Source organism: Macaca thibetana, chromosome 15, assembly GCF_024542745.1.
Source record: "Macaca thibetana thibetana isolate TM-01 chromosome 15, ASM2454274v1, whole genome shotgun sequence".
Lineage (NCBI taxonomy): Eukaryota > Metazoa > Chordata > Mammalia > Primates > Cercopithecidae > Macaca > Macaca thibetana.
In genome coordinates this window covers 56,745,108-56,766,818 of record NC_065592.1, presented here as the reverse complement: position 1 = coordinate 56,766,818, position 21,711 = coordinate 56,745,108, and positions in this window count along the sequence as shown.

The window sequence follows — 21,711 nt, the reverse complement described above, 5'->3', positions numbered from 1 at the left end:
TTGTTCTATTTCTCTGTGATATGCTCTAATTTTATTACCATAAACAAATGATAGGCGTAGGGATAGAAAGTGGAGTACAGGCCATATCCTGAATTGGCTTTCAATTGTGACTTGTTCTGAATCCATCGTACATTCAAGAATGGCTATTCTGAAATTAAATTTGCTTGGCATATCTAGGCTATCATTTTCTTTTGTTTTATGGACCTTATCTTCGTTCTGTGGGATGATATAATTCAGGTCTAGTTGGTCACTCTATCATTTCAGTTGGTGAAGCTTGTCCTCATTGAGATTGTATTATGTTTAGGAACTCATTTTCTCTTTAGCTATGGGATGAATGTCTGTCATTAACATCAGTTTTTCCTCAATTTTCATATTTGTGTGACCTGCATCAGCATCACCTGGGATCATTGTTATAATATAGATTTCAAAACAGACTTATGGAATAAAAAAATGCAGAGATCTTGATTTTTAACAAATTTCCCAGGTAATTCTTATTTCACCTAACATTTAAAACCCTGTTCTTCTAACTTATTACATATATTCTCCCATTTCACTAGTTTCTCAAAGAAAGGTCCACTACTTTCACATCAGCCTGGCTCCCCTCCCTCAGTCACAAGTTTTCCTTACTGAGCCAAATCCCCTTGTTGCACCATAAATCTTTCCTTCTAGTCTCCAGATCTAGAATCTAATGTCTCAAAAGAATACTTTGATGGTTACAATTATTGATCAACTTGGCTAGGTATGGCACCCAATTGTTTGCTCAGACATTAATCTAGATATTAGTCTATAGAAGTATTTTGTAGATGTGCTGAAAATCTATAATCAGTTGACTTTCAGTAGATTGACCTAGATAACGTGAGTTGGCCTCATCCAATCAGTTGCCTTAAAAACAAAAGCTGAGGTTTCCCAGAGAAGAAGAAATTCTGCCTCACAATGGACATAGAAATCTTGGCTGGGTTTCTAGCCTGCCCTATGAATTTCAAATTTCAGACTTGCCAGTCTGTCACATAAGGTAAAGCAATTCCTTTTTATTTTTTTAAAATAGAGATTGGGTCTTTCTGTGTTACCCAGGTTGGTCTTGAATTCCCTTTCTATGTTGCCTAGGCTGGTCTTGAACTCCTAGCTACAAGTGATCCTCCCTCCTTGGCCTCCCAAAGTGCTGTGTTTGGGAGTGCAAAGGTAAGCCATTGCACCCATCTGTAAGGCAATTCCTTAAGCTCAATCTCTCTCTTCCTTTCACTAGAAAACCCTGGTTTGTACAAATACTTTCAGTTGTTCATGTGACGCTCATATTTAGGGGCTCATATCCTAAAGAACACCTTTGCAGGTCCCTCACTATGTGTTTATATAATCAATAGATCTATCTTCTACCTTGAATCTTGTATTATTGGTTGCCTCCCCTCAGCTGGTCTCTAACACAAAGCCTTATAGAGAACAATGAATTCCTTCCACTTCATCTAATTCCTAATTATTGTTTGCTGCCTGTACTTCCTCATTCTGATCTCTATTTAATAGATTGAGACCACCAAAGCTGTACATGTAGGAAATGGCATTATTCACGTGACTCCACCTTTATAATGAAGGTAGTATCCCCAGACCTAAGTTATTTTAGAATACAGGTATCATTTCAGATCCTCTCTGCTCCCCACCCTTTTCCCTTGTCTTCTCCGATTTTCCCAAGCAGATAATTATGCCTTGAGTCTGAGCACTGATTTATCAATATAAATATCCTTAGTGTGATCAAATAGTTATATTTGTATTGTTTATTTATATGTTTATTATTACCTTGTTCCATGCCAAATTTATGTCTCACGTTTTAAAAAAATTAAGTGTAGTGAGATGAGATAGTGAGATGAGAAAACATTTTATCTTAACAATTATTGGTCTCAGAATTCTTCTCACAGTGAGAAGAGTTTCAGGGTAAAAAGCTCATTTGTGATAAATTGTACTTTGTGGAAAGGGTTTGGCAGTTGCCAAAACCATATGTTATAGTTGCAGGCAGTATTACATAGTGGCTCAAAGGACAGGCTCTAGAATCAGACTGTATGGGTTCAAATCTCAGCTCTGCCACTGATTAGCTGTGTGAATGTGGAAGAATCACTAAATCTTCTAGTTTCCTCATCAATAATAAAGACAATAATATTAACAGTTACTTCCTAGGGTTGTTGTGAGAAATAAACATGGTAATACTTGTGAAACAACACAGTGTCTGAAGCATGTGAAGTACTCAATACATGTTAGCTATTATTTTTTCATCATCAGAAGAGGGAAAATTGCTCTGTACAAGACAGAGAAGAGAAGGGGAGAGGAAGGCAGGGATTCTGGAGAGTTGGGGAAAACTTGTAATTATATTACAATAGTAAAGTGGCAAAAGAGCATTCAAAAATAGTTCAGCCTTAATATTCTTTGGGAAATTGAATAGCTGAGATAGAAGCTATTTCCTATCTCCTCCTTCGAAATCTACTAAACTCGTGAATGCTTTATGCCATCTGTGCGTGTGTGTGTGCACACTGAAGAGAGTGTTGAGTTTCATATCTAGATTCAAGCTTTGTGTAATATTGTATACACAGCAGTGCAACCAGGATGGAAAAAGTGGTTCTGAGAACATAAACCCTTCAGGAATTTGTTGTAATTTTTGGAAGTGTTTTTATAGGTTAGAAATCAGATTGTAAACAGACAGGGAGGGTCTTCTGAGGACTATAGGAATTCATCCACCTTGAACAATCTACCTGCTTTATAGCAGCCTATCTTACAGGCTTTCGGTGTTCAAGCCCTGTGTGGTATGTGACCACCTAGTCAGTTGAAAACAGTTCCTGACAGATCCATTTATACATGAATCTGAGTGAACTTTCCTCATTGCCATGCTAAAGTTTCCATCCGAGGACCAGCTGTGGCTTCATTACCATAACATCATGTGCTGGCATGATGACTCAATGCATCTGTGCTAGTGGGACCCCTCCTCTCTATGCAGTGATGCACCCTCTTCCCCTCTCCATTGTCCCATAAAACCCTCCTGTCACTTCCCCTCAGGGAGACACTGCTTTGGAGAATAGTCCCAGTGCTCTCCTTACTTTTGACAACTAATAAAACTGTTCATCAAAACCCCATGTTCTTGTGACAAATCACTTGTTACCAGGAGAACCTCGGTTCTTCTCGGGTAGCAAGATCAAGTCAAGTTTCCTCAGTTCAGGACAGGGGACCTCCAGCTGATATCTTGGTTAAATTTGTATTTTTTAAATTGTTATTGTAAAAATTGGACATGCTCCTTGTAGTGCTCCATATTAGTCTTTGAAGGGCGTCATAAGTTAGCAAAGACTAGCACTATAAGGTTAGCTACTACTGCAACAGTCACTGAAAAGTAATTTTAATATTTACTTGCATCTACAGACCAAAAATAATGATCAAATTTATATTACCAAACTATACTTTCTAAAATACCTCTTTTTTAAAATTATACTTTAAATTCTGGGATACATGTGCAGAACGTGCAGGTTTGTTACATAGGTATACATGTGCCATGGTGGTTTGCTGCACCTCTTATTGATCTTGTTATTTCTCTGAAGACTCTTAGGAAACTCCCAAAACCTTCCCAGAAACCCAGATCTTTGGATCACTTCATCTTCCCCTCCCAGGTCTTTGTTATATGTGAGGTTGGTGCAAAAGTAATTGTGGTTTTTGCCATTACTTTCAATGGCAAGTAAGTAGCATAGCCTCTATGGCTAAGGACTCTCCATTCTCTCATTCTTACACTTTTGCATCACAAAAGAACAGGTCCAGCAAGGAAGGAATCCTTATGAGAAAGTAGGAAGGGAGAATCCAAATGGGCAATGACAAAACTATCTTTAGTAGGAAAAGAGAAAAGGAGAGTAAAACAGATTACACTCTCACATCAAAAACCCTTTTTATCCTGGTCATATCAAAAAATGTAAAAGAGAAAGAATCACCTGGAATCCAATCACCTATGTCTTTTAAGTTTCTTGAGAGGGACTGAGCTTCATGCATTAACATGGATTAATGTTTAATCATTGTTTGATAGTATGTTAATATTAAATATATAATGTAAGCCATATTTTAAGATACTAAAATCTTAAAGGATACTAACAAAATTGGGCCATTAATATGCTGAGAAGGACAGCATAAGAAAAAGCAATTACAGGCCAATTTATCTAATAAACATATATCATACATGAGATTATGCTAGCCTCATTAAATAATATGGGGATTATAACCTCTGTTTCTATTCTCTGGAAGACTTGGATATGATTAGAATAATTTATTCCTTGAATGACTGGAAGTCATCATTAGTGATGTTATTTGGGCCTGGAGTTTTCCATGCGGCAAGATGTTTGATTTCGGATTCAATTTCTTTCATAGCATAAGACTACCCAGTTCATTTTGTTTTTGCCTAACTCAGTCTTATAATTTGTATTTTCTAGAAAATTTTCATATTCATATAAATTTTCAAATGTTTTGGCGTGAAGTTGTTTATAATATACTCATATGTTTTTGGAATCCACATTAGCTTTAATAATTTCCTTAACTATATGTCTTAACTGTAGCAATTTCTACTAGTTTATTGTTCCTATCTATTTAATTCTGGAATAGAAAGGGAACAGAATTCCCTTTCTGTCATACCACTCTCTGTAGAATGTCTACTGCCTTTTACCCTGAGAATGGCATGGTGGATTAAAGATGAACATATTGCCAGGTGCAGTGGCATGTGCCTGTAGTCCCAGTTACTTGGAAGGCTGAGGCAAGAGGCTTGCTTGAGCCTGTGAGTTCAAGGCTGTATTGTCCTACCATCATGCTTGTGAATAACCACTGCATTCTAGCCCGGGGAGCAGACTGAGACCCCATCTCTTAAAAAAAAAGATGACCACACATTTCTTGATATTTCTCCCATGAAGTGTGGGGTCTAGCTCCCCTAGTCTTTGTTAAAATATACCCGCAGCTGACAGATGAAATAAACTCATGTGGCTAAAATGAGAAATAAAATCAAGTGGCCCTATCAGGGAGAAGGGTTGGGCATATATCCCTATGTTACTAGCTGCCATAAAGTCTTCTTTCCTGAAATTGAACAGAAACTAACCCTTAAATAAACATTGTTAAAACAGCTACTGGGAGTTTTCCAGCTGCCCAGATACTGCTGAATTGCCTAACACCAGCCACTGGCAACTGGACTTGCTACACAGCCCTTCTGCCCCCTCCCTACCTCCTACCAGCAGCTCTGAGTTGACAGTAGACCTACTGTGCAAACAGTGTTTCCTGATAAACACCCACAGACCTTAAGCCAGTTTCACCAGGTTTACAGAGCCTGTGCACAGAACGTTTTTGTGCCCCACATAACATTTTTATGCCCTTCAGTTCACCTTTTGATGTAAAGAGCCAAATTTTACCTCATTTTAACATTAAAATTTCACCCTAAAATGAGCCTAAAATGTATGTTATATATATGTTTACTCATTGCACACATGCTTTACTTTCCCCGAACCTAGTAAATATGCACCTTAGACAGACTGAAAGATGTAAATGCCCCTTTTCCTCTCTCCTCCTTTGACTGTACTTCCATTTTACATTGGAGGCTGTGTCTTCCCATCTATATATTTCTTAAAAATAGAACATAAAACTCTCCCTTTTTCCTCCACAGATTTCACGGTCTCGTGTTAACATTTCAAATCTGGTTTGGACAGTGACTGCATTGACACATAGTGTATGGCAGAGGGGACCCTGGCCAGTACTGGGTCATGTCTTAAGAGGAATGAGGGCTCCTAAAATCCTTGGAATCTCTGAAGTGATAAGTGTCTTTTCTAAATATTTGACTATATAAGAATCCCTCTTGATTGTTCATTTTAAGATGCTACTACTTGTGTTCTCCAGAACACATGTTGGTAAATGCTGCTTTAAATTTGTTAGGTTTTGATGTGGACTACAAAATCATTAAATTCTGGTTCTAGTAATTGCCCGGATCTTGTATTAGAATAATCATCCTGCATATAACAATTGTAAACTGTGGATTAGGTTAAAAAAAATCCATACACTTGAAGTCATGGAGTTTAATCAAAAGCAGGGAAAATAAAAATAAGAACAACAACAGTACCTGAAACTTGATTCTTGAGAGAACTGCCCTGAGTGAGAGTCACATTGATACAGACTTTTCAAAAGGTACATTTCCTAAGTTGGTGCAGTGCAGGGCAGCTAGGCTTGAATAAAGAGCCACAGAACTATTGGCTTGAGATGTCAGAGGATGGAGTTCGGGGCTGCCAGAACAACTTGAAATTAATAGGCATAAATCTCATAAACTGGAGCTCCACAGTGTGGAGAGCCCCCAAGTTTATATATAATCTCTCCTCAAATCCTTGGCTAGCCTTTGAACTGGGCATGCGTGAGAAAGACTGTAAACAGTTAAGTGGATATCAAGTTGGAAACCTGAAAAAAGATGAGCAGAGATTTCAGCTGCTGCCCATCACAAGGGAGGGAGAGACAAAGTTTGGAGTTTGGGTCCTACCAAGTTAACTTTATGCTAGAACAACAAGCTCAAAACTCTTCAGAGGAAGGTAACAAAATTCCGTGTCTAAAGTTTGTCATTCACAATGTCCAATATACAATACTATTTTTTCTAATCATGCAAAACAAAACAAACAAACAAAAAAACAAAAACGGGAAAATGTGACCTTATAGTTCAGGAAAAAAAAAAAGTAACAAATAAAAACTGGACCTGAGGTAGTACAAATGCTTTTAATGTTTAATTAAAAGGCAGATTATCAGATTGGATAAAAAGCACAACTACATACAGTCAACAATAGATGCACTTTAAATATAAAGTCATAAATTGAAAGTAAGAAACTGTGGCTAGGTGCAGTGGCTCGCGCCTGTAATCCAAGCACTTTGGGATGCGAAGGTGGGTGGGTCACTTGAGCCCAGGAGTTTGAGACCAGCCTGTGCAACATAATGAGACTCCCATCTCTACAAAAAATAAACAAAAATAAGCCAGGTGTTGTGGTGTGTGCCTGTAGTCCTAGCTACTTGGGAGGCTGAGGTGGAAGGATCACTTGAACCTGGGAGGCTGAGACTACAGTGATTCGAGATCCAGCCACTGCGTTCCTGCCTGGGTGACAGAGCAGAATCCTATCTCAAAAATAAATAAATAAAATTTAAAAAAAGAAAAAAAAAAGAAAGTAAAAAACTGGAAAAAGGTATCCAATGCAAACAATAAATATTAGAAATATTGGCATAGCTAGGTTAATATCAAAGAAAACATCAAAAAGTGATTATTAGAGATAAACAGAAATTTCTAGATAAAAGGTCAATTAAACCAAAGATATAATCATAAATATACATATATACTTAAAACAGAGACTCAAGATAAAGGAAACAAAATCAAAGCCAAGGTAGAAATAGGCAATATCACAAACATAGATAGGGATTTTAATATACCACTCTCAGAAATTGATAGAACAAATACAAAATCAGTAAGAATCCAGAAGATCCAAATGACACCATCTACACAGCAACTAGTAGAACTTATAAATGAATAGAGTAGTCACAAGGAATAAGTTCAACATACAAAAATTAATTGTATTTCTGTATTAATATAAACTATTTTTTTAAAAAAATCAGTTTAGAAAAGCACCAGAAAACATAAGATACTTTAATGCCTTCCCAATGAAAATCCTGTCTATTTTGAGACACTGACAAATTGATTCTAAAATTTACATACAAATTCAAAAGATGAAGAATGGCCAAAACAATTTTGTAAAAAATAAAACAGGTGGAGAATTTACATTACTTGGTTTAATAATCTACTTTAAAACTATAGTAGTCAAACCAATATAGTATTAGCATAATAGACATTATATCTATAAATCAAAATAGTCCAAAAATAGATCCACATATGTACAGTTAGTTGATTTTCAACAAAGATTCAGTAATGTGTGCTTACTCATTATTCAAGAATATTAAATCTTCTATAGAACGGGGAATGGGAACCTATTTCTTAAAGGCCACAGAGTAAATATTCAAGACTTGCTGGCTATACTGTCTCTGCTGCAACTACTGTACTCAACTCAGCCTTTGTAGCAGGAATGCAGCTAGAGACAATATGTCCATGAATGGTTGCAGGTGTGTTACAACAAAACATTATTTATAAAAACAGATAGTGAGCCTGCAGGTCATAGTTTGCTTATCTCTGCTATAGAACATAGGAAAAACAAATACAGTGGATAAATGAAACTAAATATGCTAATAGCCCTGTGTATCCATGGGTTCAATCAACTTTGGATTGAAATTATTAAGAAAAATATTGCATCTGTGCTGAACGTGTTCAAACATTTTTCCTTGTTATTATTCCCTAAACAATATAGCATAACAACTATTTACATAAGTAATCTAGAGATGATTTAAAGTACAGGGGAGGATGTGCCTAGGTTATATGCAAGTACTATGACATTTTATATCTAGGACCAGAACATCTTTGGGTTTTGGTATCTGCAGGAGGCTCTTAGATCCAATCTTCCACAGGTACCAAGGGATGACAAAGCAAGTGGCTTGTGAGACATGTTAACACAAATAAAGTAAGTGGACTGGAACATCTGTGTTTTGTTCATAGATAAAAGGATAGAAGAGCTCAGAAGGACCACATGGGTACTGAATATTCGTAATGTGTCCAGAATTGGTTCCTTCTGGTGGGTTCTTGGTCTCACTGACTTCAAGAATGAAGCCATGGACCCTTGCAGTGAGTGTTGCAGTTCCTAAAGATGATGTGTCTGGAGTTTGTTCCTTCAGATGTTTGTAGTCTTGCTGACTTCAGGAGTGAAGCTGCAGACCTTCGTAGTGAGTGTTACAGCTCTTAAAGGTGGCGTGTCTGGAGTTGTTTTTTCCTTCCAGTGGGTTTGTAGTCTCGCTGACTTCAGGAGTCAAGCTGCAGACCTTTGTGGTGAGTGTTACAGCTCATAAAGGTAGTGTGGACCCAAAGAGTGAGCAGCAGCAAGAGTTATTGCAAAGAGCAAAAGAACAAAACTTCCACAGCGTGGAAGGGGACCCGAGTGGGTTGCCGCTGCTGACTTGGGTGGCCTGCTTATAGTCCCTTATTTAGCCCCACCCACATCATGCTGATTGGTCCATTTTACAGAGAGCCGATTGGTCCATTTTACAGAGTGCTGATTGGTCCGTTTTACAGAGTGCTGATTGGTCCGTTTTTACAGAGTGCTGGTTGGTGCATTTACAAACCTTTAGCTAGACACAGAGTGCTGATTGGTGCATTTACAATCCTTTAGCTAGACAGAAAAGTTCTCCAAGTCCCCTAGTTGACCCAGAAACCCAGCTGGCTTCACCTCTTAATCCCCCCCTAAACAGGACACCCCAACTGCTGTTGGAATTTGGCTGATGGCTGCTCTAGCTACTTCCTGCTGGATAGGAGCAAAGAAGGTGCCCTGCAGTTGTAATGTCCTTCAGAGGAGAACTCTTTAGGCCAGTGGAAGGGCCAGTGGGTCAGTCCAACAGTCTTTAGTAGAAGTTGTTAGTTGAACCCATTTGGGATTCCATTTGTAAGACCATCTGTAGCTTGATGGTCTCAATTCTAGAGGAAACAATTTTGACAAGAAGTTTAAAAATAAAGGGCCCAAAGGTGAGTAACAGCAAGATGGCTGCTACGGGACCTAGAAAGGGGGGAAGCCATGTTGCCCAACTCCAGAAGTTGGTATAAGAGTTTGAAAGACATTGTCTGATTTCAGAGGCCTTTTTCTGTAAACACTGGGTGGCATTTCGTACTATCCCTAACTGGTTAGTGTAAAAACAATACTTTTCCCCTAAGAAGGTGCAGAGTCCTCCTTCCTCAGCAGTGAGGAGGTCTAGGCCTTGGCGGTTTTGGAGAGTCACTTCTGCCAAAGAGTCTATTTGGGATTGTAAAGTAAGGATAGATTTCGTTATTTCTTGCAAACTGTCGGAGAATCCTTTGAGAGTGTGTGGTAATAGGATAATGAAGTAGACAAACTGACTATTTCAGTTCCTGTAGCAGTAGCCATTCCTAACCCTATAAGTAGGGGGTATTAGTTGTATGGCTCTGTGCTGACGGACTTGAGCTTTGAGGGGTACTGGTAAGGTCTGATTTCCTGGGGCAATGTTAATGTTGGGACTTAGAAAGACTAAGGTGCAAGTGCCTTTCCAGTTAGTGAGGAGGCAGATATAGGTTGATGTTCCACATAAGAAGAATATACCTTGGCTGGGTAGACAGAACTGGTTGTATATGTTAAAAAGGTGTGTGAACTTGTTGTTTTCATTTTCCCATACTCCTAGAGTACTTGCCAAAGTAGCTCCAGTGAACGGCTGGAAAGGGGTGTTGGGAGCCAACAGAGTGGCTCCCTGTATTCTATTTTCCCATTGGAGAAAAAACCATTTTCTGTCTACTAGGAACCATTTGAGAGAGTGATAGAAAGGGGATGAGAAGGCATTCACTAGTGGTGGGGCTCTGCTGCAGGGGGTCCAGGGGTGAATGGTCATGCTGGGAATATGTTTGCCATTACAAAACCTGGACTATTTGTTAAGCAGGGAGGAGGCAATGATTTTTTGGGGCCCTGAGAAGCAGACAAGCCATCTGAATGGAGCTGTTTGGGTGACTCAGAAGTTACTATGATCAGTTGGGGCTTGAAGTTGCAGGGTGTAATTATACTGATGGGGTAGTAGGTGCCCTAGGGGCAGGCCTGAGAACAGGTTGTGTTGGATGCATAAAGGGGCTTGGAAAGTTAAGATGGTATTTGTAGTTACAGGGCCGTGTATGAGCTTTTCATTGCTTGTATAACAGGTAAGGTTGGAAATGTAAGAACGTAAAAGTTGGATCACACATCCTGTTAGGGTATTCTTGGTTCTATCAGAGATGGGGAAGTCGGCTAATGATTGCATATTTAGAAGTCGGAAAGGGTATTTTCCTTCATAACGAGGGTGGTAGGTTAAGTTGGCGAAGACCCAGTTTTTTGCAGGAATGGGAGTGGCAACGTAAGAAGAGGTTGGTAGAGAGATACAAAGCCAACAGTCATTTGCCAGGGAAGGATTGGACTGATTTAACAGAGAGTGGGTTAAGTTGAAAGTCTTAAGGAGCTAGTGGAAGGAGAGGGGTGATTGTATGAGGTATCCAAGGAAGCAGGAGGGATAGATAGGCACAGAGTAAATCGGAAGGTAAAGAGGGTGCTCTGGAAGACGAGATCATTTTATCCAGTCTGCGTTAAAGATAGGAGTAAATTGCTGTCAGAAGGAAGGAAGATAGAAAGAAGGTTGATGTGATTAGGATTTTCATCCTGGCAGGAACTACAGTATATAGCCCTATTGCAAAGAGTGTGGTTAGTATGCTGCTTAATAATATGATGAAATAGTGAAAGGATTCCATTAAAGGGGCAAGGAGAGGTGTTAAAGATAAAGATTATGTATGTTTTCACTTATCTTTTTTAAGGAGGAAAGAGTTTTTCTTCAGGATCAGTGGTGGGAGCCTTTTTAGTCTGGGATGTTTCCTTCTGAAATAGGAGATGCAAGTCCTCCAATGGTTCGCAGGTGTATCGAGGCTGGTCTGGCTGATCTTGGGACTCCTGAACTGATGGTCTCACAAGTTCCTCAGGGGGTGTCCAAAATTTAACTCCAGTGTAGTGAATCCAAGATTCCACTCCTGCCACCTTAACTGCAGTGGAGGTAGCGAGGACTACTGAGTATGGTCCGTACTACAAAGAGTCCATAGATGGGGAGGTAGAGGGGAGAGATCTGACCAACACTAGATCTCCTGGTTGAAACAACTCTGTTCCCTTTTCTCTGTGACATCCTTCAGTAGGTTTTTAAGGTTTTGTTGATATTTTGCCAAAGAAGTTATATCTTTGACCAAGTTGGCTGTTTCCTGATGGAGTAGGAGGTCATTTGTGAGAAAAGGTCATCCACATGGCATTTCATATGGATTGAGCCCCATTTTGTGAGGAGAATTTCGGATTCTCATCAAGTCCATGGGCAAAAGAGTAGGCCATGGGAGATGAGTTTCTTGTGTTAGTTTCCTTAAGTGCCTCTTGAGTGTTTCATTTGCCTTCTTGACCTTCCCTGAGGATTGTGGCCTCCAGGTGCATGAAGGTGATATTGTATCTGTAGAGCTCTGGAAATTCCCTGAGTTATCATGACTTTAAAAGCTGGACCACTGTCGCTCTGTAAGCTTTGGGGAAGCCCAAATCTAGGAATTATTTCATGAATTAGGGCTTTAATCATTTCCTGAGCCTTCTCTGGCTTGCAGGGGAAAGCTTCTATCCAATTTGTAAAGGTATCAACACAGACCAACAAGTATTGAAATCCCTTTAACTTAGGCATATGGGTGAAGTCTAACTGCCAGTCCTCTCCAGTATAGTGACCTATTCTTTGTTCCCCCAAAGGGACCTTATGATGGACCAAGGGATTATTCCTTTGGCACACCTTACAGGCTTTGACTACCTGTCAGATGGTCTGGAGGAGATTTGGCCCTGTAAACAGGGATTCGGCCATTTGATGAGTGTTTTCAATACCTGTATGAAAAGTTTGGTGGAGGGTTTTAAGTATTTTCCACTTGCTGACTTCGGGTATAAGTGCCTTTCCTTCTTCTGTTGTTAACCACCCTGAGGGGATAAAACTATGCCCCTGTGAAAGTCCCCATTCTGCTTTAGTTGGGGAATAGGGAGGCTTAGTCTCTTGGAGGGGGTTGTTCCATATCAAGGGTCCTTCCCTAGGTATTTCTAATGGGAAGTTCTGCCTGGCAGCAGTTTTGGCCTCAGCATCTGCCCGACGGTTTCCTTCTGCCTTTTCTCCTTCACCTTTCTGGTGCCTTTGGCAGTGTAAGACTGCCACCTGCTTGGATTTTTGCACTGCGTGCAATAACTCCATAATTTCCTTGTGGTATTTAATGGGAGTTCCCCCAGATGTTAGGAACTCCTTTTCTTTCCATATTGCAGCATGGTCATGTAGGATTAGCTAAGCATACTTGCTATCTGTATACACATTTATTCTTTTTCCCTTTCCCAGTTCTAAGGCTCAGGCCACTAGTTCTGGAAACTGGGCACTGGTCCCTGGGGGGAAGAGGCTTACTTTCAAGAACAGTTATATCACTAACAATGGCATAACCTGCCCTTCGTATCCCATTCTCCACAAATGAACTTCCATTGGTATATAGGTTAAGGTCAGGATTAGCTAAGGGGACTTCTAAGAGATCATCTCGGGCAGCTTAAGTCTGGACTATAATTTGTTGGCAGTCATGCTCGATTGGTTCTCCATCCTCTGGGAGAAAAGTGGCAGAGTTGAGGGCCACACATGTATGTATTTGAAGCACCAGTCCCTCAAGGAGTAGTGCCTGGTATCTAAGTAGCTGGTTGTCTGATAGCCATAAACTTCCTTTGGCACCTAGTATGCCATTTACATCAGGAGTAGTCCAGACAGTGAGATCCTTTCCTTGTATTATTTTGATAGCCTCTGACACTAAGATGGCCACTGCCGCAACTACCCTAAAACAGTGAGGCCAGCCTTTTGCTACTACATCAATTTCTTTACTTAGGTATGCCACTGATGTGGGGTTGTCCCACGGATCTGAGTGAGGACTCCAAGAGCTATCCCTGCTCTCTCTGTGATGTATAAAGAGAAGTTTTGTCCTGTGGGAAGGCTTAAAGCTGGAGCTTGTACTAGAGCCTGCTTTAAAGTTTTGAAGGCTGTTTCTGCCTCTGGTTCCCATTCTACTAGATGAGTATTTGCCCTCTGGGTCTCCTTGATTAGAGTATAGAGGGGCCTGGCTATCTCGCTGTATCTGGGGATCCATAGTTGGCAAAAGCTGGTGATTCCAAGGAACCCTCGCAACTGTTTTAATGTCTTAGGGCAAGAATTAGCCAGTATAGGCTGTATTCATTCCTTGCTGAGGACCCTGGTCCCTCTGGCTAAGATTAGGCCTAGATATTTGACCTGCTATAGGCAAAGCTAGGCCTTTGACCTAGACGCCTTGTACCCTTGAGTAGCTAGAAAGTTCAAGAGATCTAGAGTAGCCTGCTGGCACGAGGCTTCTGAACTGGTAGCCAAAAGTAAATAATCCACATACTGAAGGACCAGAGTGCCTGGAATTGAGAAGTGGCTGAGATCTTGGGCCAGTGCCTGACCAAACAGATGAGGGCTATCCTTAAACCCTCGGGGCAAGACGGTCCATGTAAGTTGGGACGTGTGGTCTGTGGGATCCTCAAAGACAAAGAGAAACTGGGAGTCAGAGTGAAGGGTAATACATAGGAAGGCATCCTTGAGGTCCAGAACAGTGAACCATTATGCTTTCTCTTGTATTTGAGAGAGCAGAGTATAGGGGTTGGGTACAACTGGATATAGAGGAATTACTGCCTCATTGATGAGTCTAAGATCTTGCACTAGTCTCCACTGCCCATTTGGTTTTTGTACTCCTAGAATTGGGGTGCTGCAGGGACTGCTGCATTTCCTTACTAAGCCTTGAGCTTTTAAATGTTTAACAATATCCTGTAACACTTTATGAGCTTCAGGCCTTAAGGGATATTGCCTTTGATAAGGAAAAGTGGTGCATTCTTTTAGCCTAATTTGGACTGGGTGGGCATTTTTTGCCCTTCCAAATTGTCCTTCCAATGCCCAGACTTCAGGGTTGATTCCTTCCTTGAGGAGGGGACAACAGATGGGTAACTTGTTCCCCATATTCATGTAGATAATAGCTCCAGCTTTGGCTAACATATCCCTCCCTAATAAGGGTGTGGGACTTTCAGGCATAACAAGAAAAGCATGTGAAAAGAGCAAAGTCTCCCAGTTACAACTGAGGAGGTGGGAGAAATACCTGGTTACAGGCTGTTCTAGGATTCCTCAGATGGTAACAGACTTTAGGACAGTCGTCCAGGACAGGAGATTAACACTGAGAAGGCCACGCCAGTGTCCAGGAAGAAGTCCATTTCCTGGCCCTCAATGGTTAAATGTACCCGGGGCTCAGTGAGGGTGATGACATGAGCTGGTGCTTGCCCTGGGCACCCTCAGTCCTGTTGTTGGACCATCTGGTTGGGGCTTCTGACCCAGAGAACCTTTGTCCTCTGGGGCAGTGTGCCTTCCAGTGATTGCCTCAGCGTAGCAGACATAGACAAGGGGGAGGCTTGTTTCTTGTTAGACAATATTTTTTAAACTGTCCTGTAAACCACACTGATAGCAAACGCTACCGGGTGATTGGCCTGCTCCATTTTCTGTCCACTCGGAACCACCAAGGTTTGTTTGTCTGAGGGCCATGACTAAGGCTGCGGCCTTTCTCTGATCTCGCTTTTCCTTTTGGGCCTATTCCTCTTGGTCCCTACTATAGAACACCAAGGTTGCTGGGTTTAATAATGGCTCCAGATTTTGTTCAGGGCCTGCTTTTGAAGTTTTCTCCTGATGTCTGCAGCTGCTTGGGTAATAAACTTATCTTTTAGAATCAATTGACCCTCGAATGATTTGGGTGACAGGGGAGTATATTTTCTTAAGGCCTCCCATAACCACTCGAGGAAGGCAGAAGGATTTTCTTCCTCCTGAGTTATGGTGGACACCATTGAATAATTCATGGGCTTTTTCCTAATTCTCTTAGTCCTTCTAAAACACAGGTCAGCAGTTGTTTATGACTCCAGTCCCCACGATCTGAGTCTAGGTCCCAGTGGGGATCCATACTGGGGACGGCTTGCTGACTGGTAGGGAATTTGTCCCTTTCTTTGACTGTCATTCTGTCATTTACTTGACTAAGATACCAAGTATCTCCAAACTCTCAGACTGCAGCTAAAGCCACATTGTTTTCATTAAAGGCCAGGGTTTGACCTACCAATAGCATGACATCTCTCCAAGTGAGAATGAAGCTTTGCCGTAGACCCTGTAGGACATCTATGTACCTATCAGGATCATCTGAAAATTTCCCCAGGTCTGCCTTGATCTACTTTAAATCAGTGAGGGAGAAAGGGGCATGCACCCAGGTTGGGCCAAATTCCCCTCCCCCTACAGCTTGAAGGGGACATAACCAATAGCCTGGGGGTTTTTGTGGTCCTTTGGAGATTTCTTTGCTTATTTCCTTCTGAGCAGGGGAGACTAGAGGAGGCTTATCATTAATAGGAAGGGGAGCTATAGGGAGGATAGAATATGGGGGTAAGTGAGAGGTCCTCCTGTGGGCCATAAATTACCAGCTTTGCATAGTTGTGTATTCTTCAATGAAAAGAAAGCTTGGACATAAGGTATTTCACTCCATTTGCCTTCTCTCTTACAGAAAAGGCCAAGCTGCAGGATAGTATTGTAATTTATACTTCCCTCAGGTGGCCATTTTTCACCATCAGAGAGAGAACATTGGGACCAAGTCATAGTGCGGAAAAAAATGAGCTGCCTCTTTTTCAGGATTTGCAGGTCAAATTGGTCCCAGTGGCTTAGGATTCATTTCAAGGATGAGCCTGTTGATGCCAGAATGTTTCATATCTGAAAGACAAAACCGGCCGGGCACGGTGGCTCAAGCCTGTAATCCCAGCACTTTGGGAGGCCGAGACGGGCAGATCACGAGGTCAGGAGATCGAGACCATCCTGGCTAACACGGTGAAACCCCGTCTCTACTAAAAAATACAAAAAACTAGCTGGGCGAGGTGGCGGGCGCCTGTAGTCCCAGCTACTCGGGAGGCTGAGGCAGGAGAATGGCGTAAACCCAGGAGGCGGAGCTTGCGGTGAGCTGAGATCCGGCCACTGCACTCCAGCCTGGGCGACAGAGCGAGATTCCGTCTCAAAAAAAAAAAAAAAAAAAAAAAAGACAAAACCACCTGCGGTTTTGGTTTGTTTGTTTCTCCCCCTGCCCAATAACCCACAACAGTCCCTGGACCCAGCTAATCGGAATAATTGCACTCATCGACACAGCAGCAGTAACACCTCTTGCCCAAGAACCTGCAATGGTCCCTGGTCCCTGCTCATTGGAATAGTTGCGCTCACTGACACAGCAGCAGAAACACTAGTTTTCCTCCTAGACCACAAGGAGGACCGAGGAAGGTTGGATTTAGTGGCTCTTACCAACACATTCTTGAAATCCTGCACCCTTGCCTGTCCTTCTAGACCACAAAGAGGACCGAGAAAAATCAGATTTAGTGGCTCTTACTGACGCATTCTCGAAACGCTGTTAGAGTCCTAAGTGTTCTCCTGTTAGTATTGGGACTTTACTCCTGTCCTATAAAGATGTTATGCCCCAAAAATGAAGTGGAGGCCCATACCCTGAGGGAGGGAAGCGATCTCCAGAGTTGGAAGAGTGATGCCTTTTGTCCTCACTTATGTGAATAGGAAGGATACAATTTCTGTGGCTCCCCATATCCTAGCTTCAGGAATAGCTTTTGTTAGGCCTGCTTGTCTGAGGAGGGATCCTGAAATTCCAAATAATCCACCCCATGATGGGGCTTTGGGCAAAAATTACATCTTTCTGATTAGTGAGCCCAGGTGCCTAAAGAAGGTAACAGAATCCTGGAGTTTATACCAGAAATCATTCTTACAGGAGAAACTAGAAAAGCACCAGAGACTGGGAGTGGTTTTTAGAAGCAGGACTAGCCTTGGAGAAGAGGTGAGAGGAAGTTTGTCTGACAGGCATTTGGGCCCATGAGGCAAGGCTCAGGATAGATAGGAGAAAGATGGACGAGTCTCGCTTGTGTGACATGACTTTGAGAGTTCCGCTCATGGCCGTAGGGTCAACCAACTTGTTGTCGGGACCCCAGAGCTGAATGGCTTTCGTCTCTGTTGACTCTTGGCTCAGCCTGGAAGTACAGGAAAAGCGGAAGCTGGTTCCAGGCAAATCAATGCTCCCAACTCCAAAGAGACGGGGGTTGTTAGAGAGCCCTTTCTCAGAAAGCCTGACACCTGTGTCTTTAGTCCGACGGCCCCACTAGTCACTTTTAACTGGCCGACAAGTGCTCAGTATTTAGCCCCTGAATTCTAAGGAAAAGTAGAACAGAATAGCAAGTGAAAGGGGTCCGATGGTACTCACTGCTTGGCAATAGTCGAGTGTCCCATCTGGGGCACTAAAATGTGTCCAGAATTGGTTCCTTCTGGTGGGTTCTTGGTCTCGCTGACTTCAAGAATGAAGCCGCAGACCCTTGCGGTGAGTGTTACCATTCTTAAAGATGGTGTGTCTAGAGTTTGTTCCTTCAGATGTTTGTAGTCTTGCTGACTTCAGGAGTGAAGCTGCAGACCTTCGTAGTGAGTGTTACAGCTCTTAAAGGTGGCGTGTCTGGAGTTGTTTGTTCCTTTCAGTGGGTTTGTAGTCTCGCTGACTTCAGGAGTCAAGCTGCAGACCTTTGTGGTGAGTGTTACAGCTCATAAAGGTAGTGTGGACCCAAAGAGTGAGCAGCAGCAAGAGTTATTGCAAAGAGCAAAAGAACAAAACTTCCACAGCGTGGAAAGGGACCCGAGTGAGTTGCCGCTGCTAACTCGGGTGGCCTGCTTTTATTCCCTTATTTGGCCCCACCCACATCGTGCTGATTGGTCCATTTTACAGACAGCTAATTAGTCCATTTTACAGAGTGCTGATTGGTCCGTTTTACAGAGGGCTGATTGGTGCGTTTACAAACCTTTAGCTCACCATGGAGCACTGATTGGTGCATTCATAATCCTTTAGCTAGACAGAAAAGTTCTCCAAGTCCCCTACCTGACCCAGAAGCCCAGCCAGCTTCACCTCTCAGTAACACACTAAATAAACATAAGCCACATGAGTCTCCCAATATTCATGAGGATTTAAATAGGTCACTTATTGATGATGCCTCCTCTGGCCTCAATATTCTTACCCAATAACACAAGTTAAATTTGTACCTGCTCATCACCTTAACTAGTGTACCACGACTGTGGTCAGTTGTACTTTCCCCAAAGTCTCTCTATGTAGCTGGCTCTAGACGCCTTCTATCTGCTGAGTCCTATTTTTCACACCTCAAACAAACCGTCAGCTGAAAACTCTGATGTGACAGAGAGATTGAGCTATAGGACATATAAATACAGTATTACCTAAGATTCAGGTAGTATGGTCCTTCCATTCTGTTTAAATTCATTCTAAGTGTATTAATATACTCACCTCTTTCTTTTTGTGTCTTTGTTTTGTGCTTATTTGTTAAGCCATGTGTTTTGAGTACCACCTTAATTTGATCTGCAGACATTTCTTTTTCTGACCTGGAAGGTGGCTTCACTGGTAGGGTATCTGGAGGCTATCATTACATCAAGGTAATTTCCTGCATGACATGTGCCAGGCAATTAAATGGGGAAAAGAAAATCCTTCTCAACAAATGATGCTGGAACAACTAGATAAACAAGTGGAAAAAATAAACTTTACTGTCTAAGCCTACACTGTTCCCCAAAATGAATTTCAGATAGATCATAGATGTAAATGTAAAAGATAAGCATATAAAGCTTCTAGAATGTAATGTGGGAGAATATCTTTGTGAACTTGGGGAAGGAAAAGTTCTTAAAAAGGATGAAAATTTACTAATCATAAAATAAGTTGAAATAATAAAAATTGAAAGTTTTGTTCATCAAAAGACACTCTTAAAAATGAAAAGACAAGTTACAGATGGAGAGAAAATGTTCAGAAAATATATCTGATAAAGGTATTACAGTAAGAATTTACAAAAATGTATACAAACCAGAAAACACATAACCCAACATAAAAATGGGCGAAAGACTTGAACAGGCATTTCATAAAATAAGATATATAAATGAATGGCCAATAAGAACATTAAATATTATTATTCATTAGGGAAATGCAAATTAAAATTGCAATGATTTTTTTTTGTTTTGCTTTGTTTTGTTTTGAAGACGGGGTTTTGCTCTGTTGCCTAGGCTGAAGTGCAGTGGTATAATCTTGGCTCACTGCAACCTCTGCCTCCCAGGCTCAAGTGATTCTAGTGCCTCAGGCTTCTGAGTAGCTGAGACTACAGGCATGCACTACCATGCCTGGCTATTTTTTTCTATTTTTAGTAGAGATGGGGTTTTGCCATGTTGGTCAGGCTGGTCTTGAACTCCTGACCTCAAGCAATCCACCCGCCTCACCCTCCCAAAGTGTTGGGATTACAGACGTGAGCCACTTCGCCTGGCACAATGAAATATTAATATATTTCAAACCCATAGAAAGGCAAAAATTAAATTTAATTCCAAAGTTTAATTTAGTAAAATTAAAATAAATGTAAAAGAGGCTACTTTTAAGTACTACTTGGATACAGACCTGACAAAGAAGAAAGTTCATAAAAAATGTCAGGTCAATCAGGCAGGAAAAGACTATGGGTGATTTCTAGGTCTGTTACAAGAGAACTTTATTTTATTTTATCTTCTATTTATTTTATTTTTTATTTTTATAGGTACATAGTATGTGTATATATTTATGGGGTACATGAGATACTTTGATACAGGCATACAATGCTTCATAATCACATTTGGGTAAATGGGGTATCTATCACCTCACCTCAAGCATTTATCCTTTCCTTGTGTTATAAACATTCCAGTTATACTCTTTTCATTATTTTAAAATATACCCGACAAAATTATAGTAGTCAACATATTGTGCTATCAAATACTAGATCTTATTCATTCTATCTAACTATATTTTGGTACTCTTTAACACTGCCCACTCTCCCCTCCCCCAATTGCCCTTCTCAGCCTCTGATACTCATCATTCTACCATCTATCACCAGGAGTTCAGTTGTTTTGATTGTTAGCCCTCATGCATGAGTGAGAACATGTGAAGTTTGTTTTTCCCACAAATGGGTGAGAATATAAGAAGAAAGGACAAAGTGCCATATTTCACTTAAGAAAATGTGGTACACATGCACAATGGAGTACTATTCAGTCATAACAAAGAATGAGATCCTGTCATTTGCCACAACATATATGGAACTAGAGGACATTTTGTTACAAGAAAACTTTTAAGAGAAACCTATGTGGCCCCAGAAAAAGTGTGTACATGGTGTTAGGAGATATAAATATACGAATTGAAAGGAGATTTCTTAATACTGTATTCTCTTGGACGTATATCCTGTGCACAATCTGAAAACATACTAGTAAGGTTCTCTTGAATAAACAATCTTATTAGGAAGACAAAATTATTTTAGGAAGGAATAAGGATGAGAAAAAGGATAGAGAGAAGGTACAAATTATAGTGTATCAGGGCCCAAAAGGGGACCAGGACTACTTTACATGTCAATACAGTATTTTTTAACTGGTCTGCCTTTGCTTGAGGGAGACTTGAATGTCTCCCTTCCCCACTTTCCCAGCGTCAGGCTGAATGTCCAGTCTTAGTGGCCTTGGGAAGAAGTCTGGATTATTTAATCAAACACATTTACTTATACTTCATTAACTTTGGAAGATGAGCTGAGAGAATAGTGAGGTGTGGAGATTTGCGTACTAATGAATTCACTTCAGGTGATGCCATAGATATTTATCATGGAAGAACATAAAAAAAAAAAAAAAAGAAACGCTTCTGATCTCTTGGTGGGCAGAATGTTGTATAATGAATCTCTCAAAAGTGTCAACATTAACCATAAGCTTCATGCATAGAAAGATTGTGAGCAAAAGGGATTAAAAAGAAGGATGAAGAAGGAGGAGAAGAAGAAAGACATACATTTGGAAAGATATCTTATGTAATTACTTTTTGATAAAAATAAGTACAGTATAGCTATTGAGATACAAAGCATATAAAAATTCTTGCCCATGTTGGAAAGAAACCCTATCTTTCTATAGTTT